Source organism: Cygnus olor, chromosome 12 (genome assembly GCF_009769625.2).
Source record: "Cygnus olor isolate bCygOlo1 chromosome 12, bCygOlo1.pri.v2, whole genome shotgun sequence".
NCBI lineage: Eukaryota > Metazoa > Chordata > Aves > Anseriformes > Anatidae > Cygnus > Cygnus olor.
The window spans coordinates 15,861,146-15,876,541 of NC_049180.1; the positions used below are offsets into that span (position 1 = coordinate 15,861,146).

Genomic DNA, 15,396 nt, shown 5'->3' on the forward strand with positions numbered 1-15,396 from the left:
CTCATCCATGGCTGAGGCTTCCAGACCCCAATATAAAAGATAAGCAATCACAATAAAACAAGGTCTCAATTAATATAACTAAACTGCTGGCTTGGTCAGCATCCAAGGTTACAGGGAAATGCTGAGGCACATCAGCGAGTGCATGCAGATTATGGGAGAGATGTAACCTTGTGCTGCAGAGAGCACTTCAGCTGTGTTTCATACGTATTCTTCACAGTCCTTACAAGGGATAGTTCCAGCTCAGGAACAAAACCAGCCTTGCTCCAAGGGTATTGTATGTAAAGATTAACAGTGTCAAACGGTGACAGCACTATCGTAAATTCCAAGCACACAAAAACTAAGATGTTAAATCCTATCTCTATAACTTCTGTTTCTCTCAATGCGAAATTCAGAAGGTGTTGAATGGAAGTGATCACAGAAAGTAGTAGCTTGATTGATAAAGTCCCTATCTGGTCATTTACGATCTGGCTGAAGGAGAAGCAGCTTTTGCCAGACAGAAAAGCAATTAATCTGCAAACAAGCCGAGGAACAGCAGGGCTGTGCATTGGAGTCTCAGGCTGCTGGGAGCTCATGAGAGGAGATAAGACTGCAGCCTGCTATTTATTGTACATTTTAATTAAGTGCTTGTTAACGGCAGTTATCTTAACAGTCATAAAATTACTGTTGTAATGCATTTTGTTTGAGGAAAAAAAAATGGAGGGAGCCGAAGGACTTTATGAAAGCAGTCACAGATTGCTTTCACTTTAAATCAAAGAATAAATTCTGAAGAGGAGGGATGTTGCAATGATCTAAGCCGAGCCACTAATGGTTATTTAATGTGGCCATCAGTGTTTGTAAGTCCCTAGCATACGGAATGTACACAATAGCCTCCAAACCCTCTTTAACACTTATTTGAGATGACAGGAAAAATGAAACCGTTTGTGCTTTCAATGGAAAAGCAATCATTGGTACATTATATTCTGCTTGCCCTATCATGCTAATGCATGGTAAAAATGTCACCAAATGTATTTAAGGACCTGATGGAGTGTTGCTGTTTGATTCCTGTTACCGGGCTGATTAATAAAAATCTTCAATTTGTATGTAAATGCAGTGGGGTTTCATATCATCCGCATACCTGCACCTGGAGAAAATAATAAACTGAAGTTTAATGCAGCAATTATAAGCATTTATGGAACTCTTTAAAGAGGCTGCCTGCCTCCCCTGACCATCAAGATGAGATATTCACAGAGGAATATTACTGATGCTCAGACAAGCAGGGCTGCAGATGGTCCCCAGTGCAAATGCTGCCAATGCAGATTAACTCACTGACTCATACTCACTTTGGTACAACAATGTAAGCTACTTATTGTTAGACAAAAGTGTCATATTTTTCCCTACATCAGAAATAAAATCAAATTGAACTGTTCTTTGGAGTGGAGGGAAGGGTGGTAATTAACATTTCAAATGAGGTGTGTTTGCATCATTTACACTTCTCCTGACATCATTTAATTCCCCTGTGCATATGTTCCCATGACAACATCATCACCACAGATAAAAATTGCATCGGTACAACAGAAACTCTTCAAGATATATGACAACAGCTGTTTGTTTTTTTAAAAAATCCCTCTAATGATCATCAGACTTTTAACCAGTGACCCCCTAATGGCTGATCCTTAATAAAACAAAGTACACAGCTATTTGCATCTTTGCAAATGGAAAGGGTTTGTGGTTTGGGTACTAATGGAATAATAAGTACCATGTATTGGATATGGTCATGTGGAGGAATACATTACAACATAGATAGATATCAGCTTTGATGTATGCCCATGCACAAGCTCTGCTCACAGAGCAATCCATGATTAAGTGCATGTGACATAAATGTTCTGAGTTTGTTGTAAGCATTGGCTAATCTGCATTTGCAAATTTCAGCGAATGTGCTCAAAATGAAAAACAAACATATTCAACTCTAATCCCCGGGAGACACTACACTGGATAAATTATTGTTCTATTGTTTCAACACTGCATTTTTATTGGAGACCAATTCCTAACTACTAGCAGAGTACCAACGGCTTTCCACAACTGTGATGCTCTTCAGATTACAGCCAGAGAATGAAATCAGGGAGCTACCAAAAACGCGACAATAATTAGTCTCTTACTTAATAGTCTCAGACAAGGCTTTAACTTATCCCATCCACAACTGAGTGCTCTGTTGACACTGAAGAGCTGTTTTTATTCTGCTTCCCATGGTGCACGATCAAGCCAGCCTCCCCAAAGAAGTTTAGTGGAGGATGGCCCTTGTTTAAGCCAGCCTCCAGCTTGTCACCAAACAATAGTTCAGGCCCAGCTGTGGCAGCATTTGGCTCACACACCACATGCACTGCCTGAAAAGCTGTTCCCCTCTTCTGAGGTACAAGCAAAATGCACACCCTGCTCAGATAGCTCGGTCCTTTAACCAAAAAGCACACCAAGCGCCAGGTTTGGGCATGCTCTCCAACAACTGCTCCAGAAGCAGCTCCCCAGCACTGCGCTGACAGACTGAACACATCCTTTCCAAGAAAGCCTCTACTCCAGATGTAGCTCTAAACCCAAAGTTGAAGCAAGTCTGTAACTGTTGAGAGAAAAGCATCTGCATTAGAAGTCTCCAGACCCAAAGAGTCAGAATCCACCCAAAGTCAGAATCCATTCTGGGGGATTTGGCAATTACCAGCCAAACGTTGCTTTGTTTACCATCCTAAACAGCAAGCGGAGATGCAGACAATCAGCAGCACAGGAACACCACGCTGCAGAGAAGAGCTGCACTACCAAGATGCCTCGCAGAAGCACCAGTCACCGTACTCACTGTTAGGCGATGGGCCAAATGATGGCAGAAAACAACCTGAGCTATGTTGAGAGCAGCCCCACTTTTTTGACACGTTCACAGAGATTACCTGCTTTTAGCCTGAGTTCCACCCAAGCTGGTGAAGTGTTGATCTGCTGTTACACCTGTGGCTGGGGAGCTTATGAGGGTTCAACTCCTGCCCCATTTTGACGTCTTGATAAATGCAAGTGCTGCTATTCCCACACGCTACCACCCACCCAGCACAGATCTGCAGCGTCAGGGGGAAGAAGCTGAGGCATCACGGTTGCCAAGCAGACACTGACTATGACGATGCATTGCATCATCAACATTTGTTCTGAATCCCATCCAGCTGAAGGGGAACTTGGGATTCAGAAGCCCAGGTGCAGCCACCCCAGCAGGGAGGCAGGAGAGCTGCTGGTACTGCAGAACCCACGAGCTGTGCAGGAGCACAACCACCAACAGTCCTCTTTGTGGGTTATCAACACAACTGGCAGCTCAATTCAGATGATAAAGCCTTTTTTGCTGGTCATAACACAAGAAACTGAAAGCACGCCAGCCAGTTTTCAGATCCCAAGCTGGCTCTGCAGCAATTACTAAAAAAAATAAGCATGCACCATCAAGGGAGTCACTGAAGGATAAATATGGATTCCCACAATAACAGTTAAATAGAAACACTTCTGACTGCATTTGAGGTAAGACACAAAGTCTTGAAGTCAAGAATTAATTTTCAATTGCAAACAGGATTATAGAATTTTTAAAATCTCAGAGGAATTCAAAAGTCAAAGGTATTGTAGATCATCCTGCCTTTCTCTCTCCCTCACTTCAGACCAGAATCATGGTTCTGATGTGGAAATTTCCTCATAAAGACAACAGATTTTTTTTTTGTAGATCTGCCATCATATTAGTATAGTGAACCTACGTACATTGCTTGAATCTTGTACCTTGCCCTTCAGAAGTAAGGGGAAAAATGGGAACTTAAAACATGAAGAGCCCTGCTTCTTAGAAGAGCAAATGCAAAATGACATTTGCAAATAATCATCTACCAGGATCACTATATTCTCTGGAAAATACCTGTTTTAATGCATGTCTGTGAATGAGAGAAAAAGCTAAACAGTGTTTCCAGGAAGAAAACACTTTTTTTTTTTTTTTAAAGTAATCTTGCATGGATATCATACTGTTTTGAAGACAGATTCACATTTACCATCCTCCAATATTGTTGACCTTTACTTTGATTAGCAAAATGTTAAACTTCATTTATTAATAACATTCACGGAGAATGCTTCGTTACCATTTACACATATATGAATTCTGCTCCAACATATACACATGAACAGAATTGACACTAAGGACTTGTAAACCCCTGTACAAACCAAGGTATATTCACAATGTTGTGTCAATAGTAAGGACTGAAAATACTAAAAATTTGTTCAGAGATTCTGAACAGTATTTTGTCATTATGTGTTTCATCACAGCTTCAAAAACCCTGCAGTCAGTATCTATGCAGCTTGCTCAAGCTAAATTCATATCACAGTGACCTTACCACTTCACATTTTGATTTTTCATTCTTCCTTAGGAAGCTCCTAAGAAGCCTGACCAGCCACGCACAGGTTTGTACGAGAAAACATGCTTTGGAAGTGCAGTATGGGGTAGAAAGCACAACTGCTTTACAGTTACTGTGCCGTAGCTCTAGCTTCAGTATGGCCACACTAAATGGCCTGGGAGAATCCCTGACCTTGACCTGTTAAACACAATCACACCTTTCATATCAACTTTACAAGCGCGTGAAGAAGTTTGGTCAGTCACATTTATAGTGACCTGAAAACCTCAGAAGAAGAGGACTGGGTACTTGTGCTGCTCCCTCACTCCTTTGCAACTACCTGTGAAATGACTGACTAGCTTTAGACTGACCCACAGATCTCTAAAACCCTGTACCTATACGAATACATCTACACATACATCACTTGTTTTCTAACTCTAAATTTAAGAATTTCATTGTTAAGTCTGAAGCATGTAGGTTCTGAGCCTGAGGTTTGTAGAGCACATTTAGAGCAGTACCTGAAATGCTTGATGACAATGTGAAAGGAGCTGGATGGCTACATGGTGCTGGCATCTCATGCCTGCCTTTGGCCACCTCCCCAGCTCGTTACACAGGGAAGTTACAGAGAGTTTAGTGCCATTCAGTTGGCGGGAACCAGAAGAAAACCAACTAAAACATTTTGATGGGCGCCTTCACATATAGCATGTACTATGAAATGACCTATGGTGTCCTGAAGTTTGGTCTCCTATGGCAAAGCTGCTCGGTGAATACATACTTGGTTCAGAAACAACAAGTCCTCAAATGTATTTAGGAATGCTTTGAATACTTAAAAAACCAATAGCTAAGATAACACTGAAAACCTGCAGACCTGATGTACTTTCAAACAGTAAATCCTTTTTGAAGTCATCACTGGTATCTTCTACTTTCCTCTTCACAGCTCATTACAGCTCAGGCCAGCTTCACACATTTGCATGCTCATCTAATTATATTTGTTAGAGCATAGATGTTTGTAACCCAGTGTAGTACAAGCTGTAGTGTTGATATAGTAACAGCAGTGCAAACATGCCCTACTTCTGTACGACATAGGGCTGGCCTACACGGTAATGTGATTGTATAATAATCTGTAGCATTCAGGTATACTATTAACTCCACGCTAATTACTGCATGTTCAGGTGAGGTGAGTGAGGTAGCTTACTCTTATGCAAAACAGTAAACCACTTCACACAGATGCACTTAACATTGCTTGCTAAGGCTATGTCTAGAGGCCTGAGCAGTGAAACATGCTTGGGATATGGCTGGGCACCAAGGGCAGCCAGCACCAGACAGCCTGGCCATAAGCAGGGGGCTTCAGAGCATGTGGCTGGCAGAGGTAAAAAGCCCACTGAGGAGCCTCCTGCACACTCCCAGAACTGCTGAATTTGAGTCTAAGTGTAGTCTGAGTGCATGAGGAGCAGGGTGAACACCAAAGGTGCTTGGCAGTTGCTCCTCCACATGAGTAAACATTTCTTCACTCACATAAATGGGAAATATCAGCATATCTGTATCAACTTAATTATCAGCACAGTTAAAAGTAGCAAAACTTGTGTTTAGACAAGGCTTTAAAACTTTTTCCTTCTCTGTTTGGAAAGTTGGTTTTACTGTTCTTCTACTGTGTTTTCAATGGTTTCATATGTCATTCCTTGTTGAAGCCCAGGACTCTGTATGGTCTAGTGGAAGGGAATGGGTCTTATTACTCTGAATTTTACTTTAGTTTAAAATGGCCACTGTAAAGATAAATTGCCTGAAAAAAAAACCCTCCAAATCATTAGAAATAGTTCCTAACCTTGCCATAAAGATTTCTTTTACCACTGTGACCTTAATGAGAATGTTTCCCTTAAGAATTGTGGAGAGTTTTATGAGAAAGTAACAACAAAACAGTAAGAAACCTTAGCAACATTGAAAAAAATCAATAAGAGAAAAAAAAGAAAATCATCTCTCAGAAAAAAGGCCAATACCAACTTTTAAGATGACCAAACTCTAATATCCTCTCATTTGTAAGTTTAATTTGTTTTCTGTACTATTTTTATCTCACTGAACTGTTATTATGTGAAGTACAGAAAAAAACATCTTTTACTTAGGAGAATTCTTGACCAGCTTTCTCCTAAATACGATATTCTTGGGAAAACAGGATATCACTTAATAGATGGAAAAAACAGTCCACAGCCACAATACACAAAATCTGATCTACAGCTCTAGCTAATCCACTGCTTGGCATATGCCATATTTTCTGCATGTGTGACGTATTACCTAAAAGCCACTGATTCCCATCAAACACCTCAACAGGCCCAGGAGTGAAGCATCAGTCTGAGCACCCTGCCAAACCTATGCCCAGCATACCACAATATAACCTCAGCCCACCTCCAAAACCACCACGGGTGAATTGAGCATCCCAAGGATTAGCAATAACCCCGATGATGGCGATAAGCAGTTGCGGCTGTATAAAGAACATTTTGGAGAAAATCTGACCTCGCTGATATCCACACATCTCCAGTGCTCTGTTCCAGCAGGAGCTGTCCCAGGCCACGAAGACAGCCTTCCAACTGCAACACCAGCCTTGCCCGCATCTCCCCTGCTAAGAAGTTGGCCACAGACCCTGCGAGAGAAAGATAAAAACCTCTATCTTGGTACATTTTTCTGCTGCACCTTCATAGTTTGCAGACTCATATTTCGGCATTTATTATTATAAAATAATTAGTCTGAATCATCAGCAAAAATTTCAACATTATAAATAAATTTTTGTAAAATTTTCTATTTAGTGAAAAAGCATTTTTATTCTTAAAAATCAAATTCTCCAGTACAAAAAATGCAAAGCCTTCAGTCGACTGACAGTTCCGAGGAGGAACAGGGAAAGACATCCACAGACCTTTCACTAGTTAGCTCCTTGACTTATTACACAATTGCAGTATTTTGAAAGCCGTTCTGAAAAAAAGCCTCATTCAGTTACATGTTTTGAAATTTGATGACTGCGCAGCTATATAGCATTTCTTTTTTTAAAAAAAGAAATGACATTTCTGTCTTGAGAAGCAACTCCACTTATATATACGTTTTAAAGAACAAGTTGTTCTTGAAGCAGCAGGGAAGTAAAGCTGTCCAAACAAACAAAAAACATCAACAACTCTGGAGATTGAAAGTCCCCCACTTAGATTTTATTCTGAGCCTTGATTCACACTAATACCTTCCGAGGGATGGAAAGAAGCCTCCTTCTCTATAGCCACGAGCTTCCCGCAGAGGAATCCAAAGAATCACACACTGCAGTGATTCTTCCAATGTTCTCAGCACCTTGGCTGAGACCACCATCGTGTCTACATCACAGATATAATACGGCATTAAACCGTGATCTCTTCCAAGCTGAGTTGCATTAGTGAAAGAAAGCAATCCTACGATGAGACCCAAACTTTATCAGACCTTAAATATGTCCAAGAAATCTCAGCAAGAACAGAACTTTGACTGCTTTACTGCTTTCTACAACTGCCATGTCAGGTCTGATACCATATTTTTTTTAAAGATATATATTGGTAATGGAAACCAAAGAACTGAATAAACCAAAAATCTTTCTGAACAGATATATACGAATAGTCAGATGTACACTACTTCACAGGTCTTTGAAGAAAAGTACTCCATGTACAGAAAGGTACTTCTCAAAATTCAATGTAATGACCAATATTTATTCAGAGATCCTAAACTACAGAACTAGAATCCAGAGCTATATGAAGAGAACATTTTACCAACCACTGAAGTCAGGTATCTCAAGCATGGAAGACAGCAACCATTTAATATGACACCACAATACCACGTACAAGTTGAGGATATGTAAAAATCAAACAGGAAAAAAGTGGAATAGCTCTAACTTAAACTAATTGCTCCAAGTCTGGCCAATGCAACTGAACTTTTATTCCTTCTGCTGCTGGATGTACCTACATGTCTGTAACATAACAGCCACAGCCTCAACGTTACGCCTCATTGAGAGTTATCATCTTCCCCATCTGGTGTCCCTCCCCATTCTCATCACTAGCTATTACATTGATTCAGAAAATGACTCCAAAAGAAAAATACCACTCACTAATTACCATGGAGTGGAGTTCATTCAGCACTTCAAGTTTCCTTGGAAGCTTCTTACCCAAACATTAACCCTCAACCAAACCAACCTCAGCTGTTTCAACATTCTTTTTTTTTTTTTAGTATGTATATAAAAGAAAAGCCAGGCCAGTTGCAGTCAGACTTCTTGGCAATTTAACATTTTTAACCAAAGTAATTTATAAATTATGCAAGTGGAATATTTATTTATGTGAAGAATTTTGTGGGTTTTTTTTTTTTTTTAAAGGTGGGGTTAGAACTGCTTTTATTTGGTAAGTGACTGAGAAATCTCTGAACGTTGTATAAACTTCACAGCAGCAGTGACATTACAGAACAATTTTGCTTTTGTTGAGGGAATATGTACATTTTAATTAGATATTTTAATTACTACCCGGTTGCTTATATATAGCTATGTGAACTGAAAATGGTTTGGGCTTTAGTTTTTGATCTGTCCTAATATAAAAGGCGGTGTAATTTAAGCACAACAAAACTGGAGTGTTCTTCTCTCCGCAGCACGAGGGGAAAGATACGCAGCAGGAGCTGAACGAGGACTTGAAAGGAGCCATGCTGGCTGCCTATCAGGGTCCCCCCATTTGCACACCAAAGGTAGGAGACATCTGGGGCAGAGCCCGTGCGGTGCCTTCTCGCTGTCTTCGGCAGTGCCTGCACCAGGGGAATTCTGCCCCAGCAGAAACAGGGCTTCCAGCCCTTTCATGCTGCTCCAGCCTGTTTACCTACCATGGAGGGGTCAGAGCACAGGAAGAAATCTTAACCCAACGTTTGAGGTGGAGAGCGCTGCGAAGCCAAGGACCTGGCCACATGTGGGATTTGGTCATCAGCACAGCTCCTGCAGCCAGCGCTAATGCAAGCCCCAAAAGTAGGACAAAAAACCTCAGCTGAGCTGCTCCTGCTTGCATCCTACCTTGAGACTGAAGTCGTGGTGAGGAAGTGCTCCAAGACATTTTAACAGGCATCACCGAAATGCTAAGTATTTTTTTCGGGTTTATATTTAGAAAGTTACTGAATGGCAAGATGCTATACCTCTGCCATGCACATTACATTTTCCACACAGGCATAAATAACGCAGTCAGATAAGCATGGTCACTCGTGAACGTACACGCAGTCACCACATTACTCTTCACTTGTCTGGATATTTTTGGGGGAGGCATCCACCCCCCAGCTGAGCGCCAAGCTGCCCCACAGCAGGGCTGCGCTTGGCCACCCTCCAGCTCTGGACACACCAGAGAGCAGAGGCAAGTCGACAAAGGAGGAGAACACAAAGATGAGGGCAATGAGAGGAAGGAAACTATCAGATGTCACAGTCCCAACAAGCCCTTACTTTCAGTAGGATCAGCTAGAGGGTTTGTAATACTCTTCTAACACCATGCCTAACAAATGATAGTAGCAAGGCTGTTACAACCCAGTAAAGGTAGTAAAAGAATGGCTAAAGAATAGACTCCTTACAAGCACAACACGGTGTATTTCACTCTAAAGCTCAAAGCAGATACTGAACAGCACTTCTGTAAACTGCTGCTTTGCATAGACCAAAAACATGAATTGTGCCCAGATATGCAAGACTTAAGGGGGGAAAAGAACTATTTTAAACCACACCATATTAACAAGAGATCTGGCCAAGTACTACAGCATTTGAATTTCTTTTAAAAAGTGAATATTTTGATAAAATGTATCTGCTATAAAACCAGTTTTAAAAATCCCAGTACATTTTTTAATGGAATCCCAGGTTAGGTGTATCAGGTAACGTGCCTCACTGAAACAAAGCATTTCTGTTTTCAGCCAACTAATAATCACGTTGCATGTGGTGGCCCTTAATGGCAAGGAACAATTGCTATTAAAGGAACATAGCAATTAAATTGCTGGGGCTATATTGCCACATCCTCCAAGTTAGCTTTAGGAGTGGGCTTTTTATGATGCAACCTCCACCAAGATTTCTTCACGGAGATTCTCTTGCAATGTGTCAAAGGCAAAGGTTTGCTCTCCACCTCTGTTCAGAAGCTGCTCGTAAACCCAGAGGAACTTTCAGACTCCAGGAGGCCAAAGCTCTCCATGCAGAGGCCCTTGATTGCCACCACTAGCCAGAGTTATCCTTGCCATGATTGTCCCTGCCTCCACTCACTGAGATATGAGGTCCCTACAAAAATTAACATGATTTGTAGTGTCGCCTCTCTATTGGAAACTTCTCCAGTAGGAAGGGGTGTATTATTCACATTGCAGCTCTGAGCTATACTCACAAATACATTAAAGGCTCCTGCAGCCAGTAATCTGGGGGTATCACAGCTGAAGAACTCCAGCTGTGGTCCTGACGGCAGGGGTTGAGATCTTCTTGTTGATGCCCAGATCTCAGAAGCACGATCTGGCCCCTGGACATGATAGGCTTCCCATACAGAGCAGCGTTACCATAATCCCTCTCTTGTCATGAAATATTCAATTTTCTTTTTCATTCTTAGAAAATAAAATGCTAAATTACCCAGTTTAGTAGGTCAATGTCAAAACTTACGATGAAAAAGAATCTTCCTAAGAGAGTTTCTTAAAACCTGCATAATCAGGTTGGTAATGCTGCCCACAGGGAAAACCCATTAGCAGAAATCTCCAGCACATTTCAGAAAGCTGAACCTAAGTGGATTGTGGGTGTGCCTACCCATTTGTTAAACTGCGAGCAGTCCACCTCATCCAAAAGCGTTGCTACATTGCAGTGTGATGGTTTACCCCGCACGCTCCTGCGCTTGGGGCAGAGACGGGCTCACACAGCCACCGGGCAGACTTCATGGTGACGACAAAGCAGATGACACCTTCCTCGCACAACTAGAAGAAATTTTGCAGCCGGTCTAAAGGGTTAAGCTCTACCCCTGAACTTCAACACTCAGAAATTCTATGCACTCTCTTTTTAGAGTACTCTTCCTTCCTTCCTACTCACTAACACAATAGGGAAAGCTTTGTTATCATTAATCATCTTCGGATCCCTGGGGACTCGGAGCATGGACGCTGCCACAGCCTCACCAAGCAAACCCATGCAGACACGCACCGAAGTTTCTGACAGAGTTCACTCCTGCAGATTTTCGTTAGTGACTGGATTTATGAGCTGGGGACATGGTTAATGGTTCATCTAAACTCAGAGGAACTAAATCTTTGATAATTATCACCAGAATCGATATTTTCAAATAAAGGATTTGAGCCTTTTTTTCCCCCCATGCCATGAAGGTCTACAATCTGCATGGGGGGAAAAATGGATTTTTTAGGCTAAAATCAGATAACCCCTAGCAGTGCACAGAAACACCATATTAGAAAAGGTGAGATGAGCAAGCTGAACAAAGATGGAAGTGCATCAAAAGTGGTATATTTTTGAGAGAATGATTGTGCCCTAACAGAGAACTATTTAGGCAAACTAAACACTTTAAGCAGCAGGTACTGCAGGAGTTTAGCAACAATTATTTGACTAAGTCACCTTGCCAGCCTCCTAACAAATGGCCCCCCAAAAGCAGCCTCTCTTGTAATTTCTGGAGACTTAGAAGGAAGAGGATATCCTGTAGAAATTATAGAAAAGCAACAAGGCTGAGAAAACATTTGTAAATAAGTCATCAACATTCCATTTACATCTCTGACTCCTTGATCTAAATGGCTTGGGTTTTTTCCATGCATTCTGATACATAAACTCATTTTAAAAAATATACTCGGTACAGAAAAACACAGACAACAAACAATCCTGGTTTCTCAAACAGGATTTTTATCTGCAGGTGCAAGTTCTGCACCTATTAATAACTATTTCCTCAATTTAATGCCTGTTCTTCATAAAGAATACAGCACTAACATTAATTTATCCAATTGCCTATCTGAAACTGCAAGGCGTGAGGCTGGGTTGATAAGAAGTAAGTTTTTAGACATGTACAAATTCCCCAAAACAATCCAGTAACATAACTGGATAACTGTAACTAAAAATAAACCAACAGCTTCTGATTAAGAGTCCAGTCTCAGCATCCCCAGTGCCATACACACCATACACTGGTTCTGTGCCTGAAACTATGTGAACACCAAAGAATTGTGCAAGTGCACGTCAAGTTAAATGTCCCCACTGATCTGCAAAATGTTTATTTTTAGGTGTAATTGTAGTAACTACATGTGCAGTTTAGGTTCATAGCATTGATTTTATGTGCCTACCCCCATGCTACTACAATATTGATAATTTGAATCCAATTTATTCTCATTGTTTATACAGCTAACGAGATGTGTGTGTACACAGTGTGCTGTGAGCTAAGACCATGTCTTGCTCCAAAGGAATTGCAGTCTAAAAAAAGCTGAGCACTGGAGAGCAAGCTGGTCCTCACTGAGAAACAGACAGGAGGAAAAACTAAGACAAGCGACAAGAGATGACAGGAACAGTGAGGCAGAGGGACTGGGCAGAGTGAGGCAGAGGGACTGGGCTCATGCCATGAAAGAGTTCATGGTACAGGTGAAGACCTGGGACTTAGACACTTCTGGAGGTAAATAGAAATGCCCTGCAAAGCAGTGCCTCAAACACAGGGACCATGGGCACCTTTCCCATCAGATTTGCATTTATAAGACGGGATTTTCAGTGTTTTCATACTTTAAGAAGGGCAACACAAAGGTAAATAGAGTAAGGAGGAAGAGGTGGTAACCAAATAGTGACAATAGTGGCCAAAACCATGGACATATCTAGGAAAGACAGAATCTGGCAGGCTTGGGTAAGAGACCCAAATAGGATGCAGATGGAAACACTAAATAAGTAACCGATTACCTCCCTTCTACCCCAGGCAACGTCTGCTCCCTCACCTTGAGGGTGCCCGCCAAGGGAAACAGGCTGCGGGACCACACCCGTGGCTGTGCCTGTCGGAGGTCAGGCCATCTCCAGCCAGTACACTGGAGGCAGGTGGTCTCATCAAGCACAGCACCCTCACCTGGGCACAGGGTATCTGCCTGCCCCCACCCTGTGGAGACTGTTCTCCCAGGTGCTTTATCCCATTATTTCAGACTTCTTTTTTTCCTCATTTTGATCAATATTCACCACAGCACATTATCCCTTCCTTTAAATTGATGCTGCTTTCTTTAAGAGCATAAGCTTTACACTAACTGTATTTTAATTACTGTTTACACATCCCTCAAGCGTGCATAATCATGAATTGTTCAACAAAGGCCAGGACATTTTATAAATAAAATCTCACTTGCTATTGAGAATGATAATACTAGCTGGCAGCATCTGGATACAGTTTCAAAGTGAAGATTTTACTTTTACAAGACAAGACTGAAACCACAGATAGAATAAGCTGGTGTAAAACCTGCAGAAAGCTTTTTTTCCCCCCTCCTGTTCTTCGAATACCAGCGTAAGTCAGTGAGTGGTAGAAAAGTTAAAGCTTACACACAGCCCAGCATGCCAACCCATGCCCTACTGAGATGCCTGACTGTCTACCACTTCTGAGCAGCTGGAAAAATGTCAAACTGTCATCACTGATTAAAATGGGATTTTATAGAAAGCATCACATGTGTTGTCAGAATTCTAGACTTCCTTCCACACAATGGAAGTACAATTTTGACTCGCTCTTCCTCTTGCCGCCATGGGACTTACCATTAACGTCCCTGAGAGAACAAGCGAAAAATACCGCTTCACCCATATGCTCCCTGAGGTGGCAAACCTTGTGGGACCCACATGCCCCTTTCCCATGTGTATGAACCCCCCAACACCTCCACATGAGCACACCTGCATAGCTGGGTTCTCCACTGACGTTTCAGCCAGGAGGCCACAGAGATAATCAGCTCATCTTGGAGGAAATAGACGTGGGTGCTAAGGGGGCAGGACTGGGATTGGCCTGAGGGTGGGACAAGGTGGAGGCAGAGAACTGGTTGAGAGTGGCTATGTCTGTGTGGGGATTGACCCCAGCAGCTCCCCTGCGATCACTGGGGCTGGCACCAGGTGTTCCCCTGTAATGCAGCCCCCCCAAGTCCCGTGTTGGGTCAGGCCATGCGGTGCAAGGCCTGGCCCTGGGACACGCTGCCCCGAGGCCTGGTGGCACCAGGCCCCTCAGGAACGGGGTCCTCCTGCAGTGTCCCCAGGGCCAGGCCCACACTGGGCCCTTGATGTGTCCCCAGCCTGCCCATGCCCATGCAGTTTACCAATAAACACCAATAAACTCACCCGGGAGCTCAGGCTGAAGGTTGGGGCTCTGCCATTCTGTCTGTGTGGGCAGCCACTAGGCCGCGGCACAAAAGGAGGGCCTGCCTTCACAGCAGCCGGGTTTGGATTGGTTTAATGCAGCCATAACTGCGTCTTGTGAGAGGTGTTACACTGCAGCTGCTCCAAGGCAGCCCAGTCCCACACAGGCAGTCTTGTCTCTGGACACGGCATGGGCATCGGTGGAAGATAACCAAATTCAGGCGGGATGAGATTTTTGGATCACTGCTTGGGCCTTACCAAGCTGCCTCACCCGCACTGAGCACCCAGCGAGGAGCCTGGGCCTTCTAAATCCTGTCCCCCTTGTGCTTCCCGGAGCACCCAGTGAGCCCACCCATGGGGACGCCACAGCCAGCTCCTTGTCCCCCACAAAAGGGGCCTGGGGTGTGGGGTGCCTGCCCCAAAACAAGTTCCGCGCTGCCACCCACCCACGTGGTCCTACAGGGGAAATCTCTTTGGACACACCTGGCTCATGAGCTCAGTGTGTTGTGGTCACACAACAGGCACATACCTGGATGGAAGTTTCTGGGGGGAGGTGGTGGAGATAATTGGCTCATCTTGGAGGAATTGTGGCCAGCTGGTAATGGGGCAACCGACAGAGCAAACACAAAAATACAAACTCTGTCACAGCAATTTTTATTCCTTTTTCATTTTAGCCAGTCCCTGCATCACTCTGAGCAATAGCAAATGGACTGTGTGGGGAAAACAAAGTGACTGTGTTGCAAAGCCTTC

The 15,396-nt window shown here is 42.9% G+C and overlaps 1 long non-coding RNA gene across 1 annotated transcript in view; it reads right to left on the bottom strand.

Moving 5' to 3' along the window:
- The window catches only part of LOC121076609, a 128,917-nt gene extending 114,282 nt beyond the window's left edge, over positions 1–14,635 (bottom strand). Inside the window, exons 1-2 of the long non-coding RNA XR_005823618.1 lie at positions 14,194–14,635; positions 6,861–6,987 (exon numbers count right to left, since the gene is read on the bottom strand). This is a non-coding gene — a long non-coding RNA (uncharacterized LOC121076609). The remainder of the gene's footprint in view (positions 1–6,860; positions 6,988–14,193) is intronic.
- Positions 14,636–15,396: the final 761 nt, after the last annotated feature.